Source organism: Mizuhopecten yessoensis, unplaced genomic scaffold (genome assembly GCF_002113885.1).
Source record: "Mizuhopecten yessoensis strain PY_sf001 unplaced genomic scaffold, ASM211388v2 scaffold4373_2, whole genome shotgun sequence".
Classification (NCBI taxonomy): domain Eukaryota; kingdom Metazoa; phylum Mollusca; class Bivalvia; order Pectinida; family Pectinidae; genus Mizuhopecten; species Mizuhopecten yessoensis.
This window is the reverse complement of record NW_018405514.1, coordinates 641769-668005: the sequence shown is the minus strand read 5'-3', so window position 1 is coordinate 668005 and position 26237 is coordinate 641769. Positions and strand designations below refer to the sequence as shown.

At 36.4% G+C, this 26237-nt stretch overlaps 1 protein-coding gene and 1 long non-coding RNA gene across 7 annotated transcripts in view; one reads left to right on the top strand and one right to left on the bottom strand.

Moving 5' to 3' along the window:
* LOC110448903 (zinc finger MIZ domain-containing protein 1-like) overlaps positions 1 to 26237 on the bottom strand; it is a 233241-nt gene that overhangs the window by 99784 nt on the left and 107220 nt on the right. For all 6 annotated transcript variants that reach the window (XM_021495396.1, XM_021495403.1, XM_021495399.1 and 3 more), the window contains one exon: positions 16415 to 16476. The gene's annotated coding sequence lies outside the window, so the exon portion shown is untranslated. The remainder of the gene's footprint in view (positions 1 to 16414; positions 16477 to 26237) is intronic.
* LOC110448906 overlaps positions 1 to 26237 on the top strand; it is a 93320-nt gene that overhangs the window by 36842 nt on the left and 30241 nt on the right. The gene's annotated exons all lie outside the window — the stretch shown is intronic.

Genomic DNA, 26237 nt, shown 5'->3' with positions numbered 1-26237 from the left:
GTAGGAATGATCGACTCATGGTCCTGACAAAGTGTTGTTATTTTTCAGGTCAATCAGAAATCCAATATGGCCACCACAGCCGCTATTTTGTAAATACCTATTCTAAACTTAAAAACAATTTCTAATAGGCCGATCTTATTTAAAATCGGTCTAGGAATGATCAGCTCATGGTCCTGACAAAGTTAAGTTAACATTATACTTAACTATTTTTTACTCAAATTGGTACATATTTCAACAACAAAAATAAATACTGTAGGACTCAGGTGACCGTTAAGGCCCATGGGCCTCTTGTTTATCTTCACATATCATACTTTACAACAGACCATGCTTTATCTAGACATTAATCATTCACTAATAATGTAAGTCTTTATGTACACATTGCCCTAACTCTGTGTGAGTAGGCTCACCTTTATGTACCTTTTTTGTAAGAAATGCTGATTTCACTGTTTGGTTCAAGATCTGCATTCATTACATTATGTAACTGTGTGTACTATATAAGGCGTGCTGTCATCTTCTGTAATTATCTGCTGACACTTATGATAATTAAGGTTGTATGAAGGTCATTTTGAATGAAACGATGCATCAAAATAAAAAGCTTGTAATATATGATACATTTATATAAAAACTGTGATTTAAAAAAAAAAAATCAAACAGAGACATCAGAATAACAATGCAATACAATAAATGAAAGGGAAGGATTACAGGTAGGAGAGTATGTAATTACACTGGGCCTGCGTTTAAGGTAGACTCGGTTCACACCTGATTACGCTGTTGGTGCCGGGAGAACAACTTCCTGTAGATCTTTAGGATCAGTTGTAACCTACACACTTAGATTTTGGGATGGTGCAAGATTGAAGAGTTATATGATATGGAGTCCTGATTTGAATTACACATCACAGCTTAATTACATGCAAAATTGACTTTGGAGGCTCATTTTGTGAAGAGTGGAAGGGGAGATAACTATTTAAGTACATGTATTTTCAAATACCATGATACACATTGAAGATGGTTGAAAGGTATTTTTCATCTCTTTTTTTTATGATACACACGAGTCATTAAAAGAGTTCTTAAGATATTTTTTTGTTAGAGAACTTTAGCCTGCTATCGCAGGGCTGCGGTTTATCTCCTCTGTGAGTAGACATTGACGTAACAGGATTGTAATGCCTGCACACCTCATAGCTGTAAATTGAATATTACTGATTTACGTAAAACAAACACGTAAAGCTCTCAAGTGTAACACTTGATAGTGTGTGTGCCTTGATGTCATAGATATGGTACATGATACCCTCAGTATCCTATATGTTATCAATTCACATGAAATATGCATGCCCCAACATACTTACTACCATACACATTTTTTTCCTAAGTTCGAACGCAGGCACTTAACTTAGATTTATATCTTCTGGTTACATTCATAATATATGTAATGACAAGATACCATGGGTAGCCATTATCACCACAAATGCAATGTTGCATAGCCGTGTTAATCATTAAATCATTGATGAAGCAATATTTCCATTGATTGTCGATATCTGGGCCGTGCCGAGAAGCCATGTTACCTGTGACTAAATTAGTCTTTCTCTGGTAAACAAGTCACATTGCTGCTGCCCCCACTTTTTATGTAACCATGGTTGTAACGGAGAAATTAAATGAATAAAGAATTTGGTCTTGATATTAAGTACATCTAGAATTACAATTCTCCATGCAACTCTGCTGTATGTCCACAGGGTAATAGATAGATGGTTCTAGACATTCGATGGCACCTGACACAGTGATGCAATCATCCTTGATCTTTACCCATATCACAACAGTCAGGGGAGGGGGGTTTCAAGTGTCCCACACCCCTCCCTTTTCTACCTTAGATAGGAGAGATAACTCCTGCACTTTGACATTATATGTAATTTGTGTTACAATTCTGGATACAAATACGGTTTGAACTATTAGTGCTTACTTCAGCAGTAAGTATAACTGGCTGAAGCAGTTATCTATCGTAATTATATTGCTGTGAAACCTGGGTGACAGAACTCAACACATATCCTAGAATTATTTTAACATTAAAGGTAGATAGATTGTTACTGACATGTCATATTGTGGATGTGTCTGATTTAGACAGGTTCCTAATTATGAAGGAATCATATTCTTGAGGTATCTGATATATACAGGTTTCTATTATGAAGGACTGTCATATTGTGGTGGTGTCTGATAGACAGGTTTCTAATTATGAAGGATGGTTATATTCTGAGGTGTCTAATATAGACAGGTTTCTATTTATGAACGACAAAACATAGACCCTTTAACAATATATTCTTAAAGCTTAGGTATGTGCTGGGACTGTTGGGTCATATTATGGAGGTACTTTATTGAAAAGAGGTTCTTGTTTTATGGAGGTAAGTGATATAGAGAGGTTTTTTAGTGTATGTAGGTTCCTGTTTGTTTTATGAAGGTATATAATAAAGAGATGTTCTTAAGTACATGTCGGTTCCTGGTTGTTGTATTATAGAGGTATATGATATAGAGAGGTTCCTAGTTGTTATATTATAGAGGAATATGATATAGAGAGGTTCCTGATTGTTGTATTTTAGAGGTTTATGATATAGAGAGGTTCCTAGTTGTTATATTATAGAGGAATATGATATAGAGAGGTTCGTGATTGTTGTATTATAGAGGTTTATGCTATAGAGAGGTTCTTGTTGTTGTAATATAGAGGTATATGATATAGAGAGGTTCCTAGTTGTTGTAATATAGAGGTATATGATATAGAGAGGTTCCTGGTTGTTATATTATAGAGGTATATGATATAGAGAGGTTCCTGATTGTTGTATTATAGAGGTTTATGCTATAGAGAGGTTCTTGATGTTGTAATATAGAGGTTTATGCTATAGAGAGGTTCTTGTTGTTGTAATATAGAGGTATATGATATAGCGAGGTTCCTGTTTGTTGTATTATAGAGGTATATGATATAGCGAGGTTCCTAGTTGTTGTATTATAGAGGTATATGATATAGCGAGGTTCCTAGTTGTTGTATTATAGAGGTATATGATATAGAGAGGTTCCTAGTTGTTGTATTATAGAGGTATATGATATAGAGAGGTTCCTAGTTGTTGTATTATAGAGGTTTATGATATAGCAAGGTTCCTGTTTGTTGTATTATAGAGGTATATGATATAGAGAGGTTCCTGATTCAGATTGTTGTATTATGGAGGTGACTACTTTACACCTATCTCCAGTAGTCCTCATTAGTAAGCTGTATTTACACTCCCCACAGAACCTCCACAGGCAACAATAGCCACAGGTAAGTCTACAGCTGGCCTGCCAATAAACTTACAAAGGGTCACTGGGTTATATTTGCTGGTAATGGATAAATACCTGTTCACAGGAGAAGCAAGTATAAACATTTAGTAAATGTATTGATTTTTGTGTACATGACTTGATAACTAGTATACCACACTGATGTCTTGATAGCATCACCAGGGGCCCCAGTAAGGGCATCATATCAGGACAAGCTTTATTGGATTTCAGAGTAAATAGTAGACTGATCTATTGATAGCTGACAGTGGGGCTCTCAATGGGTATCTCAAGCTGGACAATCCAATACAAGCTGGTGTGTAAATTTAATTGTCATGATATTAGAAACAGCAGCTTTATAACTGCCTCATCACACACAACACACTCTGTAGATGGGCTGGATGAGATAAAACTTGGTCCACTTTTCCTGCTAGAAGCCACCCTACAGATGTTTCCTAGTATTTATCTGCCATAACTGTTGCATGCTGCCTCATCAGTTCTGACCCATTACACTAGGCCCATAGTGGTGTTACAATGTCTTAGTGATACAGCCCAATCTTATATAACTGTCAAGTCATTCCTCCTACCAGGAAGAGAGTACACTTCACTTTACATTGTCATGTGAAAACATATGTACATGTGTTTGAAATTACACGGGTAGTTCAAAATGTCATAAACCATTCTTTTTTTCTTCAAATATTGAGATATTTGGTAGGTAGAAGATTAAAGCTTTGTATTTTATACCTTTTTATTACATTCAGTTAATGTTCCTTCTTAAATCAAGTTCCAATATTGTGTATTATCTCAATCAAAATATGAGAACTTGCTTATCATCATATTGAAGTATAGTTAGTGTGATACCATGGATGGTCTGATGTTGTGTCAGAGTGCTCCATTCACACCCTTGTTAGAACAGGTCATGTCAAATATCCTCCATGTGTGTGTGTAACTGGACAAAAACAGTGTGCTCATTGTCCTAGCTACAATGTCTTTATATGTCTGTAACTAATTGAGCAGAGTTTGTGAGAATTTACAATGCATTAAACACAGAATTAGTTGAATTTTAAGCCAGACTCTGTGTGTGATTCATTGTGCTAATTGCTATCACCATCTGTCCAAGTTATGCAGAGAAAATATAAGAAGCCCAGATGTCTGTCAATTTCTCTGTACTGGTTCAGGTCATAGGAACGGTGGATAGCAGAAGGAAACGTGGAGGGGGATGGGGAGGAGGAAGAGAAGGCTTGGGGAGGGAGATGAAGGGATGGTGAGGGAGGGGAAAAGAGAAACAGGAGGGGCAAAGGAGGGGGTGAATGTGAGGAGGGAGAATTGGTGGTGGGTGAGGAGAATTAGAAAGTTGGAAATGAGAAGAAGGGACAGGACACAGGGAGTTTTTGAGGAGGAAGTTTAGAAATGAGAGCTGAGAAAGAGACAAAAAGATGAGAGAGGAGGACACCATTGGCTCCTGATGAGGAGGATGATTAAATGGATGATGTGGGATTAGGAGGAGGAGGGAACTACACCTAGGGGTGTAGACAAGTGGGAGGAGAAAGTAGTAGGAGTCGAAGAGTGCCATACTTTCATTACTAATTTTTTCAACAAGTTTGCCAACAAATATGTTATAGATATAAAATCAGTGTGTGGTGAATACCACACTGGTGTGTAGTCATACAAGCCCTTCTTGGTCTAAAGTACCCATCAAAAGACAAATCAATTATAAACTTTGATTCTCACAATCATTTATTGACAATCAAGGAAAGAAGAGTGTTGATACTATAAACATGTTATTTAGAGGGTTATCTTTGACTGATAGCTTTATAACAATTTGTACTTCTGATAAGACTGTTAATTAGTCACTGACTTCCAGGATCAAAGTCTGGATCTGAGACATTTAATAGCTGACATGTTGGTATAATACAAATGTGTTTCAAACATTGTATTCCTTTTAGTGAATAAAAACTGTTACATGGCTCCACTGTCTTGTCATAAACATCAGATAAATCTATTGATGGACTGATTTGATAGACACTGTGGTGTAACTGCCTCCAAACAGGGTCTTTATGGAGAGGTTTGACAGCTTGTGTCGTTTGCCTCATAAGCAGATCCCTGAGGGAGGAAGGAGGGTCGGGCCATGGCAGCCCTCAGGAGACTCCTCAGGCCGTATACTGTTGTTATGTGCAGTCTGACCCTATTCATGATATATCTCATAAACATGAGGAGGAGACCTATCCGTGTAGGACTGATGTCTCATCAATATTTCACAATGTGGCAGTGTGAATGTTTGTCTGAGGCCCATAATGGTTGTTGGTCAGACGAGGCTGACACCACCCGACTATATGGTCACCTTACTTACAGTCTGGAACTATGTCCACTAGTCAACAGGTTATAGGTCCAACTTCCTTATTGCACTCCAATCGCCCTGGATTACAGCTTATCCTGATCATCATTTAGTCCCAAGGCAGTTAAGTGGTCATGTATCTGAACTCTGATATATCTAATATCACCCTGATCTGAAAGTTTTGTCTATGCCATCTGTATCTTATAATACATTTTTTTTTTCACATACCAATGATTTTTCTGACAGTGTATGACTGTACACATTTATTTAATGTGTTTAAATTTAAATTTACGACGGACATTTTCGCTAAAGTCTGTCATGAGGGACATGCATTGCTGATGGTTATTCTACAACTGTAAATGATCACTTGGATTATGGTCTCTACGTTCACTTTCATATGGTCTACGCTGTTGGATTCCAAGGATATTTAACCTTCCTTTGACATATTACTAGGATCGAAAACTCTCAAGAGATAACTACGTCTTTTGCTAGACTGCTTTCATAAATGCCATGTTTTATAATTCCAGCAAACAGAATTTGTCACCAGAGATATCTTTGGAGACCACTTCTTATTGACAGGAGAAGAGGTCTACTAATTTGATAAAGCTGCAACTCTAGCTGTGACTGTATATAGCTTGACTTTCATATTCCGTAAATAAAAAAAACAACATAAGTTCATGATATGTATAAAAGTTAAATGATTTTATATAAGACAACATGGCTGTAATTGTTTAAAAGTTTATAAACAGAAAAATTGAATTTCAATGAAAGACCTAAAATCATAACATGGTAAGTTCAGCTACCTGTCCTTACTGTAAAACACAAGGACATACAAATTGTTCAGAGTTTAAGAGATACATGTTTGTCTGTCCGTCTTTACTAGAAAGCACAAGGACATACAAATTGTTTAGAGTTTAAGAGGTACAAGTTTGTATTTTTAAGTTTGAAAGCTTGTGCTTTCTAGTAAAGACAGACAAACAAATTGTTCAGAGTTTAAGAGGTACATATTTGTCTGTCCGTCTTTACTAGAAAACACAAGGACATACAAATTGTTTAGAGTTTAAGAGGTACAAGTTTGTCTGTCCGTCTTTACTAGAAAGCACAAGCTTTCAAACTTAAAAATACAAACTTGTACCTCTTAAACTCTGAACAATTTGTATGTCCGTCTTTACTTGAAAGCACAAGGACACACAAATTGTTCAGAGTTTAAGAGGTACATGTTTGACTGACTGTCTTTACTAGAAAGCACAAGGACATACAAATTGTTCAGAGTTTAAGAGGCACATGTTTGTCTGTCCGTCTTTACTAGAAAGCACAAGCTTTCAAACTTGAAAATACAAACTTGTACCTCTTAAACTCTGAACAATTTGTTTGTCTGTCTTTACTAGAAAGCACATGGACACACAAATTGTTCAGAGTTTAAGAGGTACATGTTTGTCTGACTGTCTTTACTAGAAAGCACAAGGACATACAAATTGTTCAGAGTTTAAGAGGTACAAGTTTGTCTGTCCGTCTTTACTGGAAAAAACAAGGACATACAAATTGTTCAGAGTTTAAGAGGTACAAGTTTGTCTGTCCGTCTTTACTAGAAAGCACAAGGACATACAAATGGGTCAGAGTTTAAGAGGTACATGTTTGTCTGTCCGTCTTTACTAGAAAGCACAAGGACATACAAATTGTTCAGAGTTTAAGAGGTACATGTTTGTCTGTCCATCTTTACTAGAAAGCACTAGCTGTTTTGAGAAAGGGAGATACTGCCTTTACTAGGAACTAACAGTTTTGAGTGTGAGAGGTATATGTTTGACCTTCTAAAAACAGAAGGAAGTTGCATAAAAGTCCAATTCCTTTAGAATGTTTACCCCACATAATATGAATACTACTTACACTGTTGCCTTGGTGATAACTTTTCAGATCTACATGTTTTTGAATTATAAATATTATGACTTGATTGGTAGGAAAGACAAGGTATTTTCTTTACGGAGCCCCATACCTTTGCCAAAATTTGTAACAATGCATTTAAAACTTTATTTGTGGATAACTATATTTTGATAAGATATTTCTTGGGGAAAAAACCACATAACAGATCTTGTGGAACTTTAAGGGAAAAAACTGAGTTGAAATGAAAAATAACAAAAAAATCAACAACATTTTTCTGAGCTTCAAAATGTTACAATTACACTATAGCTCTAACCAACTGAGCTACCTGGTCAGTAGTTCCCTGGCCCAGTTGTGTTACAGTCTACCTGGTCAGTAGTTCCCTGGCCCAGTTGTGTGACAGTCTACCTAGTCACTAGTTCCCTGGCCCAGTTGTGTGACAGTCTACCTGGTCAGTAGTACCCTGGTCCAGTTGTGTTACAGTCCTCCTGGTCAGTAGTTCCCGGGTCCAGTTGTGTTACAGTCCTCCTGGTCAGTAGTTCCCGGGTCCAGTTGTGTTACAGTCTACCTGGTCAGTAGTTCCCTGGCCCAGTTGTGTTACAGTCTATCTGGTCAGTAAGTTCCCTGGCCCAGTTGTGTTACAGTCTCCCTGGTCAGTAGTTCCCTGGTCCAGTTGTGTTACAGTCTGCCTGGTCAGTAGTTCCCTGGCCCAGTTGTGTTACAGTCTAACTGGTCAGTAATTCCCTGGATCAGTTGTGTTACAGTCTACCTGGTCAGTAGTTACCTGGTCCAGTTGTGTTACAGTCTACCTGGTCAGTATATCCCTGGTCCAGTTGTGTTACAGTCTACCTGGTCAGTAGTTCCCTGGCCCAGTTGTGTTACAGTCTAACTGGTCAGTAGTTCCCTGGATCAGTTGTGTTACAGTCTACCTGGTCAGTAGTTCCCTGGCCCAGTTGTGTTACAGTCTCCCTGGTCAGTAGTTCCCTGGCCCAGTTGTGTAACAGTCTACCTGGTCAGTAGTTTCCTGGCCCAGTTGTGTTACAGTCTACCTGTTCAGTAGTTCACTGGCCCAGTTGTGTTACAGTCAACCTGTTCAGTAGTTCCCTGGCCCAGTTTTGTTACAGTCTAACTGGTCTGGAGTTCCCTGGATCAGTTGTGTTACAGTCTCCCTTGTTAGTAGTTTCCTGGCCCAGTTGGGTTACAGTCTACCTGTTCAGTAGTTCACTGGCCCAGTTGTGTTACAGTCTCCCTGTTCAGTAGTTCCCTGGCCCAGTTTTGTTACAGTCTACCTGGTCAGTAGTTTCCGGGCCCAGTTGTGTTACAGTCTAACTGGTCAGTAGTTCCCTGGCCCAGTTGTGTTACAGTTTTATCAAAACTGAAATTAACGCAATGTTGCTCTTTTTTGAAGAAACAAAGTAAAGAATTCTCTAGGTTTTGCCAGCAGTCCTTAATGTGATAAAAGGAAATTAAAGCAATACAGTTTTTACCATATGTGTAACAGGCCATAGGGTGGGACCTTTTGTTTTGTGTAATTAAATATATTGAAGTATTAAATGTCTTGTGGCAGTAGATCAATATCTGTTAGAACATTAGTCAGTCATTAAATGTCAAGTCAATCTTGGTTTTTTACCATTTATTTGTGTGAGTTTTGTGTGACTTCATCAAAATATTAAGAAGAATGTAACGACATCATTCTGATGTATAATTACAGCCATGTTAGTGATTACAGATCCTTATTGGGCCTCTACATTCTTAGGCATGCTAATATTGGAAACCATCTTGGAGATAAGCCTCAACAACAAGTGACAACAGAAATCTATTAAAGTATTGGGTTCCTCACCCAGCAGTACAGAAATTAATAGGAGGTCAAGGTATGGCCAGCCAACCCCATGATACCAAGCTCTCCTCACCTCATCAACAGCCTTTATATGTAAACACATGGCTGTCCTTTATACACAGGTCAAGGTGTGGTCAGTCAGCCCAGACACACAGCTTCTCTCTCTCCCTGTATAAATAAACATGTCTGTCCTTTATACACAGGTCAAAATGTGGTCAGTCAGCTCAGACACACAGCCTCTCTATATATACATGGCTGTCCTTTATACACAGGTCAAGGTATGACCTGTCAGCACAGACACACAGCCTCTCTCTCCCTGTATATATACATGGCTGTCCTTTATACACAGGTCAAGGTGTTGCCAGTCAGAACAGACACACAGCCTCTCGCTCCCTGTATATATACATGGCTGTCCTTTATACACAGGTCAATTTATGGCCAGTCAGCACAGACACACAGCCTCTCTCTCCCTTTATATATACATGGCTGTCCTTTATACACAGGGCAAGGGATGACCAGTCAGCACAGACACACAGCCTCTCTCTCACTGTATATATACATGGCTGTCCTTTATACACAGCTCAAGGTATGACCAGTCAGCACAGACACACAGCGTCTCTCTCCCTGTATATATACATGGCTGTCCTTTATACGCAGGTCAAGGTATGACCAGTCAGCACAGACACACAGCGTCTCTCTCCCTGTATATATACATGGCTGTCCTTTATACACAGCTCAAGGTATGACCAGTCAGCACAGACACACAGCGTCTCTCTCCCTGTATATATACATGGCTGTCCTTTATACGCAGGTCAAGGTATGACCAGTCAGCACAGACACACAGCGTCTCTCTCCCTGTATATATACATGGCTGTCCTTTATACGCAGGTCAAGGTATGACCAGTCAGCACAGACACACAGCCTCTCCCTGTATATATACATGGCTGTCCTTTATACACAGGGCAAGGGATGACCAGTCAGCACAGACACACAGCCTCTCTCTCACTGTATATATACATGGCTGTCCTTTATACACAGGACAAGGTATGACCAGTCAGCACAGACACACAGCCTCTCCCTGTATATATACATGGCTGTCCTTTATACACAGGTCAAGGTATGACCAGTCAGCACAGACACACAGCCTCTGTTCTCTCTGTTTATACACATGGCTGTCCTTTATACACAGGTCAAGGTATTGCTAGCCAACCCCATGATACCAAGCTCTGCTGACCTCACCAACACCTGTTATAGATGTACACATACATGTGTCCTTTATACACAGGTTAATGTATGGTCGAGCAGTACAGATACAAACTAGAATGATGGTACAATAATCAACTGAATTAAAGAATGCTGTAATTACTGAAGACAGACAGAAATAAAATAGAAAAATAACCAATATAATGGAAGTGACTGATTGTATTGGAATTGTGTCCAATGTGCCCTATATTACAGGTGCCTGACTGACTAGTCCATGTAAACCATCCTGGTATTCGAGGGTGACCTTGACATTTTATTGTGACCTTGATTGTTATTTTATGACCTTGGTTAGATCTTACTTTAGGAGTGGTATATAAAGTAGTCTCATATAAACAATTCCCCTGATGAATCATATTGGTGTAAGTTGGTGGTGTGACATCTGATCTTGACAGTTTTCAATAACTTTGTGGTGATCTGGATTCACAATGATGAGATTTATTGTACAAGGAAGTACGGTATCTTATCTACTTAGCATACTAATCTAGGTGATAGTGTGGCTCATATTTAATATGACTTAATCAATATATGTGTTAGTGTGGTATATATTTAATATGACTTAATCAATATATGTGTTAGTGTGGTATATATTTAATAAAATTGTGTGACTTAGGTTATTTAAGTGATGGTGTGGCATGTATTTAGTATGACTTAACTAATTGAAGTGTTAGTGTGACATGTATTTAATATGACTTAATGACTAATGTATGTGTTAGTGTGGTATGTAATTATACTTAACTTATCTAACTGATAGTTATTGTGACTTAACTTAATCTAAGTTGTAAATAATATGTTTTTGATATGACTTACTTAAATTAAGTGGTAGTGTATTTAATATGACTTACTTAATCTTAGTGCTAGTGTGATGTTTATCCATGTGATGTGACTTACCCAATTGAAGTGGTAGTGATATCCTTTTGATGTGACTAACCAAGGTGAAGTGGTAATGTGATATCCTTTTGATGTGACTAACCTAGGTGAAGTGGTAATGTGATATCCTTTTGATGTGACTAACCTAGGTGAAGTGGTAATGTGATATCCTTTTGATGTGACTAACCTAGGTGAAGTGGTAATGTGATATCCTTTTGATGTGACTAACCTAGGTGAAGTGGTAATGTGATATCCTTTTGATGTGACTAACCTAGGTGAAGTGGTAATGTGATATCCTTTTGATGTGACTAACCTAGGTGAAGTGGTAATGTGATATCCTTTTGATGTGACTAACCTAGGTGAAGTGGTAATGTGATATCCTTTTGATGTGACTAACCTAGGTGAAGTGGTAATGTGATATCCTTTTGATGTGACTAACCTAGGTGAAGTGGTAATGTGATATCCTTTTGATGTGACTAACCTAGGTGAAGTGGTAATGTGATATCCTTTTGATGTGACTAACCTAGGTGAAGTGGTAATGTGATATCCTTTTGATGTGACTAACCTAGGTGAAGTGGTAATGTGATATCCTTTTGATGTGACTAACCTAGGTGAAGTGGTAATGTGATATCCTTTTGATGTGACTAACCTAAGTGAAGTGGTAATGTGATATCCTTTTGATGTGACTAACCAAAGTGAAGTGGTAATGTGATATCCTTTTGATGTGACTAACCTAGGTGAAGTTGTAATGTGATATCCTTTTGATGTGACCAACCTAAGTGAATATCACATTTACATATCTTATTTGTCTTACCCTTGAGACAGGTACTAACAGTGAGATATTTGACAGTTGATAAGTATACAAGAAATATTTTCTGTCGTAGTACATCTTGTACAGATGTATAGGAGTGAAGCTATAGATTGTATATACTACTACATTTGTATAGATGTATAGCAGTGTAGCTATAGATTATATTTTCTGCTACATTTGTATAGATGTATAGCAGTGTAGCTATAGATTGTATCTACTACTACATTTGTATAAACGTATAGGAGTGTAGCTATAGATTGTATATACTACTACATTTGTATAGACGTATATCAGTGTAGCTATAGATTGTATCTACTACTACATTTGCATAGATGTATAGCAGTGTAGCTATAGATTATATTTACTACTACATTTGTATAGATGTATAGCAGTGTAGTTATAGATTGGATCTACTACTACATTTGTATAGATGTATAGCAGTGTAGCTATAGATTGTATCTACTACTACATTTGTACAGATGTATAGCAGTGTAGTTATAGATTGTATCTACTACTACATTTGTATAGATGTATAGCAGTGTAGATATAGATTATATTTACTAATACATTTGTATAGATGAATAGCAGTATAGCTATAGATTGTATCTAGTACTACATTTGTACAGATGTATAGCAGTGCAGCTATAGATTATATTTACCACTACATTTGTATAGATGTATAGCAGTGTAGCTATAGATTGTATTTACTACTTTTAAGTGATGAAGCAGACAATTAGGCGGCAGCAGGTAAAGATCAGATGGGTTCTAACTACTTTATGTTTTGTGTTTCACTGGAGGTGGAGAGGGCACACATTTTCCACCTGTGCACTTTGTCTGGGTGTTACCTGGGAGAGTCATTTGATATATATCGCTCAGGTGTTTTCGACTTCTCTTTTCAAAGTAAATATTCTGTCTTTGAACATGAGGATTTATAGACTAGCCTATTGGAGTGTATTTTTGTAAAGATAAGTAGTTACGAATGTCTCGGATTGTTTCTTTATGGCAGTCTCCGCTATTGCCCTTCATGGTGGTATTTTTTTATCTCTTATATCTATCCTTTCCATTTGTTAGCCATTTTTATCAAAAGAAATTTATTTGTCTGTATATGCTTTAACTGTCCTAGTAAACACTTACTAGGATCACCAGTATGTATTCTCTTAGCACTACATATGTTTATCAATTTAGTTATATTTTAAAGGAGAAATATAACATAAACTTGATAATATATCTGGAGGTCATTCTCAAGGTCAGGAGAAAAGCCTGAGCTTAGGAAACACAAAGTGAAGGTAAAAGCCTGTATCTATCACAGATTTCTACTGCTGAACAACTAATAAAGAATAGTTTACCGCTTCACAGTAAAATGCTTAATTCTAATTCCTCTTCAGTGTGTTACTGATGGTCAAGGGAACTCTAGTCCTACCTACTAAACCCCCCTTACATACACAGTGTCTGTTAAACCGTTGTCCAAGTTGTCCAAGCGTACTCAAGTACAGTCACCTACATTGTCCATGAGAAGTAGGATTTTTGTTTCAAACAATTAATATTTTTCTTCAGAATCCTTAAGCCAATTCTGATAATGTTATTATAACTGTGAACCACAGAACCTGTCATCTGATGTATATGGCTGTGAGCATAGCAAGCAAACCTGCAGATGTTGTTACAAACAGCAGTTAACTGCTTTGTCAAGTGATATTACATTATATTTTTTTTCAAAAGCATGTCATTAAATAATGAGAGACCCTTTCTTAATTATAACGTATGATTTGTGTGTATTCCATTAGCAGTTGATGAGGTTTAGCCAAGAACACCATCAGTATGTAGTACATGAGCACCAGTGTTGCCCTAACTACATGTTATGTCTTCCACATGCCAGTTATGACAATTCTAACAACTTAATTCCACATTAGAACATTTCTCGCCAACCTAAATAAACACAGAACAGCTATGATTATGTGGAAGTGTGCCCCACTATGGAACTGTCAAACACTGCATAAAACCAGAATGTTGTCACTCAAGTTACCACTTCCTGCTTTCGGATCAATTAGCTATATAATTAGGCAATCAGCTGATTGTAATTGTTACATAGTTAGGTCTCTATGCAGTATAAATTGCCTATGCCACGATTACCATCAGGGCAGGATATGATGATGCAGTGAGTGACAGTGTGTGTTTACAGGATTTGGATCATTAGATTATAAATGATGCTGTTTCACACAGTACTGAAAAATGTTTGTTGTGTAAATATTTGTTTGTAATCATTGCAAAATTTGAGAATAAAAGTTTTTTGTAGACCTGGTAACTATATATACATTCAAATATTCCTCTATTCCAAATAGTTCATCAATTTTGACGTAACACATTTAGTCTGTAATTGAATGTTTTATCACATTAAGATAAATTCACTCAGGTGTATTATACTGCTAAACAGTTCTGGACAATTATAGACCTGATGGTGCTGTGTTTCATTCAGTACACTGATATAGCAGGTTGATGGTGCTGTGTTTTATCTAGTACACTGATATAACAGGTTGATGGTGCTGTGTTTTACCTAGTACACTGATATAACAGGTTGATGGTGTTGTGTTTTACCTGTTACACTGATATAGCAGGTTGATGGTGTTGTGTTTTATCTAGTACACTGATGTAGCAGGTTGATGGGGCTGTGTTTTATCTAGTACATTGATATAGCAAGTTGATGGTGCTGTGTTTTACCTACTACACTGATGTAGCAGGTTGATGGTGCTGTGTTTTATCTAGTACACTTATGTAGCAGGTTGATGGTGTTGTGTTTTATCTAGTACACTGATGTAGCAGGTTGATGGTGTTGTGTTTTATCTAGTACACTGATGTAGCAGGTTGTTGGTGCTGTGTTTTACCTAGTACACTGATGTAGCAGATTTGATGGTGCTGTGTTTTACCTAGTACACTGATGTAGCAGGTTGATGGTGCTGTGTTTTATCTAGTACATTGATATAGCAAGTTGATGGTGCTGTGTTTTACCTACTACACTGATGTAGCAGGTTGATGGTGCTGTGTTTTACCTAGTACACTAATATAACAGGTTGATGGTGCTGTGTTTTATCTAGTACACTGATGTAGCAGGTTGATGGTGCTGTGTTTTACCTGTTACACTGATAAAACAGGTTTTATGGTGCTGTGTTTTACCTGAAACACTGATATAACAGGTTGATGGTGTTGTGTTTTACCTGTAACACTGATATAACAGGTTGATGGTGTTGTGTTTTATCTGTAACACTGATATAACAGGTTGATGGTGCTGTGTTTTACCTGTTACACCGATATAGCAGGTTGATGGTGCTGTGTTTTACCTGTTACACTGATATAGCAGGTTGATGGTGCTGTGTTTTATCTAGTACACTGATATAGCAGGTTGATGATGCTGTGTTTTACCTGTTACACTGATATAGCAGGTTGATGGTGCTGTGTTTTATCTGGTACACTGATATAGCAGGTTGATGATGCTGTGTTTTACCTGTTACGCTGATATAGCAGGTTGATGGTGCTGTGTTTTACCTGTTACACTGATGTAGCAGGTTGATAGTGCTGTGTTTACCTGTTACACTGATATAGCAGGTTGATAGTGCTGTGTTTACCTGTTACACTGATGTAGCAGGTTGATGGTGCTGTGTTTTACCTGTTACACTGATATAGCAGGTTGATGGTGATTACAGTGATTGTTGATGTTTTCTTATTTGTTGTGTGACAGGGTAAAACAATTCCGTTGGTTGTTATGTCTGGTTCTAAGTTGCCATGAGGGAGAATGGAGTGGCTGTTATGGGAGGAAAGATTTGGTTGGAGGGGGATACATGATGGGATGAGGAACAAAATGGGACAGTGATGGCACAGGGGAATCATAGGTTTGTTTAGAACAGGAATCAAGTGAGCGGGGTAATGGACAAGAATCCTAGGTATGGATCAAGCAGTCAGTATTTAAGGATGGTATCATACATGTAGGATGGTGAAAAGCAGGAAGAGAATGATGTACACAGTAAAGGTAGACCTGACAGGTTAGCTGAATGGCCGAGAGTTGGGTGATGGGATGTTGCCTACACTATTGTACATTGTAGACCGGACAGGTTGTACTGACAATATCTACCTGTTATACACGTTACACACCTACCTCAGATCTTCCTGGTATTTTTAGTTGTGTCCCTTTACTTGGAGGAAGGCTTCAGTAGAGTTCTGTAAGGGAAAAAAATATGTTACAAAAAAACATGTTTATATCACTCATAATCTCTGCTCTTACTGCAAAATCAAATTGTTGATGATGATTTGAAATCCTTGTTAACTTTGAAAGATATTACATATATCATACATTGTACTACCTCTATCATGAATAGCCCCTTGGTCATTGACTCATACTGCCCCTCCTTCCCCCTAAAAGTCAAATTCCTCACCAACTTAGCTAGTACTCACACAAACCTCTGTAAAGTGTGTATTGTATATATTTTGTAATTGATATTGTTTAATACTTAGGTGATTTCATTCCTGTAGTTATAATCTAACTTCAAACATATCTCTATTTTTTTTAACTTTTATATTTAGAATTTTACATGTACAACTATAACTTGTGCTGAAAGACACTGTCGTACAGTGACCTCCTCCTTACGCAACTATTTTAACATCTGAAGGAACAAATAATATTCTTCTTAAAAATTATTGCATGCAGTAAAAGAGTACATTCTTGAAAATTGCACATTTACAGAATTCAATAAAAGACATAGAAGATAGGAAAACATGATAGAATTAAAAATCTGAATACAACCAATACCGAATGGTGCTTGCTTACATTTCGTGAGGTTTTCTAAAGCATGCAAAAGCCTTTGGGGGCAATAAAGCTGTACTCTAACAGGAAATCAAGCATTTGCCTTTTTTAGGTAATATTTCAGGACTTTAATCTTAAGAACGCATCTTACAAGTTTATTTACCGCAGAAGACAAATCAATAACAGAGGATCTAGTGGGTATCCAGCCTCAACTTCCTGATGTACCAATTCCTACGCAGATTTCATGTGGAAAAAATCCAATAATTGGTGAGGTTAAATTGACATTGGAGAGTTTAGAATTATACAAATCTTAGACAACTATTTGCTTCTGTATTGAGAATTATACAAGGCTGAGGCGGTTATTTGCTTTTGTACTGATATATTCTAGATTTATACAAATCTGAGACAAGTTTGCTCCTTCTATAATGATAGAGTTCAGATTTATACAAATCTGTGACGGTTATTTGCTTCCTTACTGACAGAAATCAGAATTATCCAAACCTCAGACAACTAAAGGGTTTCATTCTGAGAGTTCAGAACGATACAAATAGGTGGTTTGTTGGCTTGTAGTGATAGAGTTCAGAACTGTATTTACAAGTTTCATAATGATAAGTTCATAATAGAATAACAAAGGCCAGGAAAACATTTTGTTTGTGACAGAGAGTTGAAAATTATTAGAATCCCAGAAACATGTTGTACTGAGATTTCAGAACTGTACAAAATATACTTAAGCATTAACTTTTCTAGGCTCTTCCTCCCCAGCCGAAAAGAAAAAGAAACTCAAACAGAACTCTACTATTTATTAGGTATGCAAACATTTAAGGTAGTTAGTTAGATGTTTGTTGTTCTAATAACAATTGTAAGGTATATAGTGTTTCGCACTTCACTTTTAACACTAGTAATATTTCCTGATCTTTGTTGTTCATACATAACATCTGTAAAATATTTACTGTCTTGGGCTTCACTGATAACAGTAGTAAGATTTTCTAGAATTGGTTGTTCAAAAATAACAACTTTAAATTATTTTAGTGTTTCCCGATTCACTCATAACAGCAGTAAGATTTTCTGGTAATGTTCCAAAAGTAACAGCGATACGAGACACTAGTTTTCCATTTTTCACAAATATTATAAAATGTTCTAGTTATTGTTGTTAACAAATATCATAAAATGTTCTAGTTATTGTTGTTAACAAATATCATAAAATGTTCTAGTTATTGTTGTTAACAAATATCGAACTATTTCAACAAAAGTAAGACATTTTTGTCTTAGTTTGACTATTAACAACAGTAAGATATTCTGGTCTTAGTTTGACTATTAACTACAGTAAGATATTCTGGTCTTAGTTTGACTATTAAAAGTAAGATATTCTGGTGGTTTTTTTTCCACAAATAAAAAACCAGTATGATAGTGTAGTGCTTGCTAACAACAGTAAGACAGTATAGTGATTGCTAACAACAGTAAGACAGTATAGTGATTGCTAACAACAGTAAGACAGTATAGTGATTGCTGACAACAGTAAGACAGTATAGTGATTGCTAACAACAGTAGGACAGTGTAGTGATTGCTAACAACAGTAAGATAGTATAGTGATTGCTAAAAACAGTAAGACAGTATAGTGATTGTTGACAACAGTAAGACAGTATAGTGATTGTTGACAACAGTAAGACAGTATAGTGATTGTTGACAACAGTAAGACAGTATAGTGATTGTTGACAACAGTAAGACAGTATAGTGATTGTTGACAACAGTAAGACAGTATAGTGATTGCTAGTGATTGCTAACAACAGTAGGACAGTGTAGTAATTGCTAACAACAGTAAGATAGTGTAGTGATTGCTGACAACAGTAAGATAGTGTAGTGATTGCTAACAACAGTAAGACAGCATAGTGATTGCTAACAACAGTAAGATAGTGTAGTGATTGCTAACAACAGTAAGATAGTGTAGTGATTGCTAACAACAGTAAGACAGTAAAGTGATTGCTGACAACAGTAAGACAGTGTAGTGATTGGTGACAACAGTAAGACAGTATAGTGATTGCTGACAACAGTAAGATAGTGTAGTGATTGCTAACAACAGTAAGATAGTATAGTGATTGCTGACAACAGTAAGACAGTGTAGTGATTGCTGACAACAGTAAGACAGTATAGTGATTGCTGACAACAGTAATGTGTTTTTTAAGTAACAGTTGTTCTTGCAGTAAACAACAGTAAAACTTATACTGCAGAATCAGTATAAGTGACTATGAAATCAATGATTTGAGATTCATTACACGATTTTACTGGTAATCCTGAAATTCAGTATTTCCAATTGTCAGATTAGATTTTCCTATGTGAAGAGAAATAAATTGTAGCAATGATTCTGTTTTCTCATTGTGTTTCAAAGCTGCTGTACATTATATGTGTAAAGTTGTATAGTGTTGTAAATCTTCCCGGAAGGATCTGTGTTATGTTTCTGTTAATATTTCTGCCGCTATAAATCTTCACAGAAGGATGTGTGTAATGTATCTGTTCATAACTGTTATACCTTTGTGGGTAATGAGACATCCTATCCTTTATGTACTACATAAGAAATCCATTTTCATTATTTTTTGTTTCATTGCAATTTGTGAAGTGTGCACTTGTTGGCTACTGCAGTAAGTGAATGTCCCCTGCTATATCGGTATACATAGTTGGTAACACAGCTTGTGAGGAGTTTATAGCAGGCGGCAGCAAATTGCTACTCAATTATCCGGCTTCCCTATCTCTGTAACTGCCGCTGTGGGTCACATGATAGGCAAGCCAACTCTCCTGTCTAGATCTGGTACAACAAAAAGTGTTTGTCCGGGCCACCATCCATTACCCTGTGGTTTGCCTTCTATATCTGCCTCTATCACACCTCGCCCTTGTAGCTTCCTCACATGAAAACATAACATTTCATGTCATTTATGTCTTGTACAACATTAATCAATTTCTTGCAGAATTCTCTATTGAAGAAAAATGAAAGATTGGAATGGCATACATGTATTGTTGTAATAGGATGTGGTTGTTATTAACAGTTATGGTGTAACACAGTTTACCTGTGTATCCCTTTGTTATCATACCAAGACAGCTGGGGGCAACAGACTCTTTAAAAAACATGATCTCTTGTTACATTTCTTTCTTTAATAAAATTTCTTTTTTGGGGGTTGGGGGGAAGCTAAATTCTAAAAACTTGCATGTCTGTAAACTTTCCCATAAATTTTGGAAGTAGTTAGAAAAGCAGTGTTAAGATGTATTTATGAGGATTTTTGTTAGTAGTGGATGCTGACGAGGTGCTGAGTACTAGCAGTGTTGATCTGTCAGTCACACTGCAGTGCAGGAACTTGGTGGCTATGTCATAGGCAACTGAGACAGGCATACTCTTATTGATTTAGGAAATCAAAGGTTCAAGGTGTTCACTGGGGCTCAAACAAACAACAAACTGGACTCAAATTATACCATTTTTATTGATTTGAAAAAGAAACAAAATGTCACCATTGGGATGTGGATATAAATTAATCGTAATATTGACCAACTGACCTTAGGTCAGTAGTTAGTCAAGGTCATTTGAGGTCATGGCCAGTAACACTGGTTAGTGAGCAGTAGAGATATCTGGGTTAAAGATACATGGAGCAGATACCAAGGTCCCCCAAGGTGATATATACAACAGTTGAGCTGTACTGAGTAAGTGCCTTTGTACTAGTGAACCTGTATACCTCAACTGCAATAAATCCCACCAATCAAACACAATGCTGGTGCCTGTTTGTTTATGAAGAAATATTTGGTTTTAAACCTGTTCCTATAGGATTTTTTTCATATCATTTGATTTAACAATTACAGGTAGAAGATTATTAGCCTCGGTATGAATAGGACCTCAGTATATACATGACTAGATGCTGTTTACAAATCTAATTTCAATTATTTACAGTTGAAAGGATTCCATGTTGAATGAAAGTAGGACTTTAAACAGCATTACAAGTTGTTGTCTCGGCTAAAGTGGTGTAACATTTCCCCTGATTATCCTCTGAACCAGAAGCACAGGTAGGCAAGGATCACATGAGCAGTTAGTTAGGATAATCAGCCAGTAAACGCCTTCCTCCCTTACACTGGCAATGATTTCCAGGTATGTCCCACAAACGTTTTTTATTTGTTTGTTATCTGTTTGAATCTCTAAATTTATACTAAAGTGACAGTACGGTAAATAAAGGCTTGATAAATGGTATCTGTGCAGGAAGCAGTGATTACAAAGTGTCACCACAAGATTACACAGATTCTTCTCCATACCATCATCCATCACCTTTGACCTTTTGGAAATAAAAAATATGTTATCAGTATGTCAATCTTGGCTGTATGCATTGGTGGACAGGAGAGCCCCACCTTCCTCCCTCCACCTTTCTCTCCTGCTACATACCACTGTTACATTGGTGTACAGGAGAGCCCCACCCTCCTCCCTCCACATTTCTCTCCTGCTACATACCACTGTTACCTGTTTCTCTACATTGACTTACCTAACCCGATACATAACTAGATACCCTGATCAATAGTAACTGTACATTACTGTAGCTGCCCTGATAAATAGTAACTGTACATTACTGTAGCTACCCTGATCAATAGCAACTGTACATTACTGTAGCTCCCCTGATAAATAGTAACTACATTATTGTAGCTACCCTGATCAATAGTAACTGTACATTACTTTACTTACCCTGATAAATAGTAACTGTACAGTACTGTAGCTACCCTGATCAATAGTAACTGTACAATACTGTAGCTACCCTGATCAATAGTAACTACATTACTGTACTTACCCTGATAAATAGTATCTGTTCATTACTTTACTTACCCTGATAAATAGTATCTGTTCATTACTTTACTTACCCTGATCAATAGTAACTGTACAATACTGTAGCTACCCTGATCGATAGTAACTGTACATTACTGTAGCTACCCTGATCAATAGTAACTGTACATTACTGTAGTTACCCTGATAAATAGTAACTGTACATTACTGTAGCTGATAAATAGTAACTGTAAATTCTTAGGTTTCTTATTTCAAGTTCACAGTTCAAGGTCAAATGCTGGTATTGTTTTACTCTTATGTTCTGTTCTTATTTACCAGTTCAAAGGAACAAACAAAAATTATCAAATAAAACTCAACATACTGTGTTTAGAATACAGATACCTGCAGCTATTGCTATATAATGTTGTTTTTTGACTCTTACACTTTTCTCTGTTCAGTTGTCTAGCAACTGAGAATGAGGTCAAGGTCAAGAACAAGTAGGCTTACGTATCATGTGACCTTTGTTTCTCGTGACATGATGTGTACAAGATTTATAGTCCTACTTTCTCCATTAAAAAATGACAGACTATTTTTCACCTATCTGTAAATTAATTATGCATGGTGATAGTCCCTATACTTCCACAGAGTCAGGTCACATCCTCCAAACACGTCTGTCTATTACCTAACCCTATAATAGAGGCCTTATATTTCACACTTGGTTTTTATAATGTATTCCGAATAATGATATAAATTCCAATATTCTGGCTCTTTTAACTTTCAATTCTACAGAAAGAGGGTATTTAGGATTATTGTATGACATAGGTATAATGTATTTCTTTTATTGATTTATGGCTATGTAAAAGCTGTAATCATACCTTACTTCTCTACCTTGTACATGCTGCTTACTGACTGTGAAATTATACACCTAGCACAATGCAAGGTAATATTATACAGACAGTTTTTTTCAGGTGAAGAATTTTTGGATGAGTGTGTCATCTAAAGAAATTAAAAGTTGAGTTTGTGTGAGATAATGATCTCTGCCCACCTTGTAATTTTCCATCAAACATGGCAAACTAGGTCGGATAGATGTTACCCGTTAAACTACCTGTATATGTACACTTATACTCTACACCTGTGCTGTGATAGCTGTATACAGTGAATAGATACACCTGTATACAGTAGGTGTGTTGTGATACCTGTATACAGTGAATATATACACCTGTATACTGTATGTGTGTTATGATACATATATACAGTGAATAGATACACCTGTATACTGTATGTGTGTTATGATACCTGTATACAGTGTATAAGTACACCTGTGTACTGTATGTGTGTTATGATACATATATACAGTGTATAGATACACCTGTATACTGTATGTGTGTTATGATACCTATATACAGTGTATATATACACCTGTATACTGTATGTATGTTATGATACATATATATACAGTGTATAGATACACCTGTGTACTGTAGGTGTGTTGTGATACCTATATGCAGTGAATATATACACCTGTATACTGTATGTGTGTTATGATACCTATATACAGTGTATAGATACACCTGTATACTGTATGTGTGTTATGATACCTGTATACAGTGTATAGATACACCTGTGTACTGTATGTGTGTTATGATACCTATATACAGTGTATAGATAAACCTGTGTACTGTAGGTGTGTTGTGATACCTGTATACAGTGTATACATACACCTGTGTACTGTAGGTGTGTTGTGATACCTGTATACAGTGTATAGATACACCTGTATACTGTATGTGTGTTATGATACCTATATACAGTGTATAGATATACCTGTATACTGTATGTGTGTTATGATACCTATATACAGTGTATTGATACACCTGTGTACTGTAGGTGTGTTGTGATACCTATATACAGTGTATAGATATACCTGTATACTGTAGGTGTGTTGTGATACCTGTATACAGTGTATAGGTACACCTACAGTAGGTGTGTTGTGATACCTGTATACTATGACACCTTTTACTATAAGTATGCCTTCAGTGTTTTGATAATAGGATGTTACTTACACCTGTAACACATTAGTGTTTGGGATCCGCTGATGTCTCACATCCCTGCAGACTATAATTGGCGTAAGACTCAACATCAGTCAGCGATAATCTGACATGGTATTCATGCATGGCTTAACAGCAGTTAAACCTTTCTTTCAAATCTTTTTTGAGAGCGTTAACATATTTACCTTATCCTCATCTGTAGGTTACACAGGTAAACAGTCACACCACACCATACCACTCATAGTCACCATCAAATATCAATACAAGAAATGAGAGTTTTGATGAAGCAATGATATTCTTACAAATTATGATCCGATCATGCCTTTACCATCCTCCACCAATAAAACACTGATTACCGGTCCCTATATAACACCAACAGACATAAAATGATTAATGGTCCCCATAATAGAAGAATAAGGATTATCAGTCCCCATAATAGAAAATAAAAATTATCGGTCCCCATATTAGAAAAATAAGGATTAATGGTTTCCATAATAGAAAAGAGAAGGGAGTTATAAAAGTTTAAAAAAAAAAGAATAGAGAGAGAAAAAAGGATACACAAAATTAAACTGTTCCTTTTTGCCTTTTGCATATGATGGTGAGGCAGGTTGTGCTGACAGAGAAGTGGTCCAATAGTTTTTTTGTGGGGAGTGCATATAGAAACAGGTCCTTTTTGCCTTTTGGAGCAGTGATTGTTGCATGTGTTAAGTTACCAGTTATCTGTTTGTTTTTGCTGTACAAATAATCAGGCTATCCACACAAACATCATTCACTGATATTACCCAACCTCAGCTATACACACACCATAGTGAGTCTGCTAATCACCCGCACCAACAGGTGGAACCTGCACACATTTTTCTATTCAAAATCATATTTAGGATCTTTGATTAAAAGCTAGGTCTGGTGGAGCTGTGAAGTACGTGTTTGTACTCACAGATATACCTTATTAAGTCGTGTTGTAAAGATTTACAGCTAATTTACATTCCAGACAGCAGTCATAAATTTCAATTTGTTAGATTCTTTTTACTTTGCATTATTTAAGCTGATATTTAAACATCTTAGTGATGACATGATTTTAAGATTTTACTTTAAATGATGCATTTCATCAAATAACATATGTTAAATGAAGTTGTTTAATATTCACATCTCTGGACTTTCCTCATAAATTAATACTCTACACTGTGAAATAGCCAGTAAAATCCTTATTCGCACAGTATTAAGTTCACCATTCACTTTATCTTATATACAAATATTCACTGTTGTGGTTAATTTGTCGTCATTAATGAGGGTGAAAAAGGTGAAGTTTAATTGTGGTGAAAATTTCTCTTCCTAATACAGACACAATTGTTTTGGGAGAACATGTCTTAACGAATTTCTAGAAATGACACCCGCCTTTTTTTAGATACAATTTTATGTCCTACATTTTGTGTATTTAAAAAAAAAAAATGAAGACTGGGATAACCATTAATTAAGGTAGAGTGTCCCAGAGCTCTGTGTTGTATTTCCAACAGAGAAGAGTTCCAATTAACTCAGCACTTTTCTGACTTGGAATCTCTTGCTAATTGACCATAGCATAAAGGATTACAAGAAACATTTCTACAATACATGTACTATGATATAAAGATTTGATACCCGATCCCAAGACCTCTTTATAATAAAGCAGAAATCTTAACCACTGAACAACCAGTCATGATGTTTGTTATATAATACACTTCGGCATCATCACAGGGGGAAAGAAAAAAAATCAAACTATCTAAAAAAAAAAAGGCCTGAAACCTACAAAAAGTTTTTTTTATGAAATTAATAGAGAATAAATAACTTGTTAAAGTCTGTATACAGCAGAAAAGTAGTGGCACACTAAACCTAAATAAGGTCTGTTACCAAAAGATGATAAAAGTCTGATCACACACCCGAGTATATTGTCATTGGTGACCAATGATCATCAAATCATTTCTGTGAACATTTAATCAACAATTTCGCATTAGAAACTTAGACCAGTTTTCCACACTGGATATTGTTTTGTTTTCCAGACTGGATATTGTTTAAAAAGACCTGTGACCAAACATTTCTTATAAAACAATTTCTGGACCTAGAACAAAATTGATGTTTTTGAATTATCTTTTTGAAAATTGGTTCCAGAGAATACATTTATTTTCAATTTTTGTAATGAACTATAGCTTATGTTCTAGGGTAAAATTGTCATATATAATGTTTGGCTGATGTTCTAGAGTAAAATTGTCATATATAATGTTTGACTGATGGTCTAGAGTAAAATTGTCATATAGAATGTTTGGCTGATGGTCTAGAGTAAAATTGTCATATAGAATGTTTGGCTGATGGTCTAGAGTAAAATTGT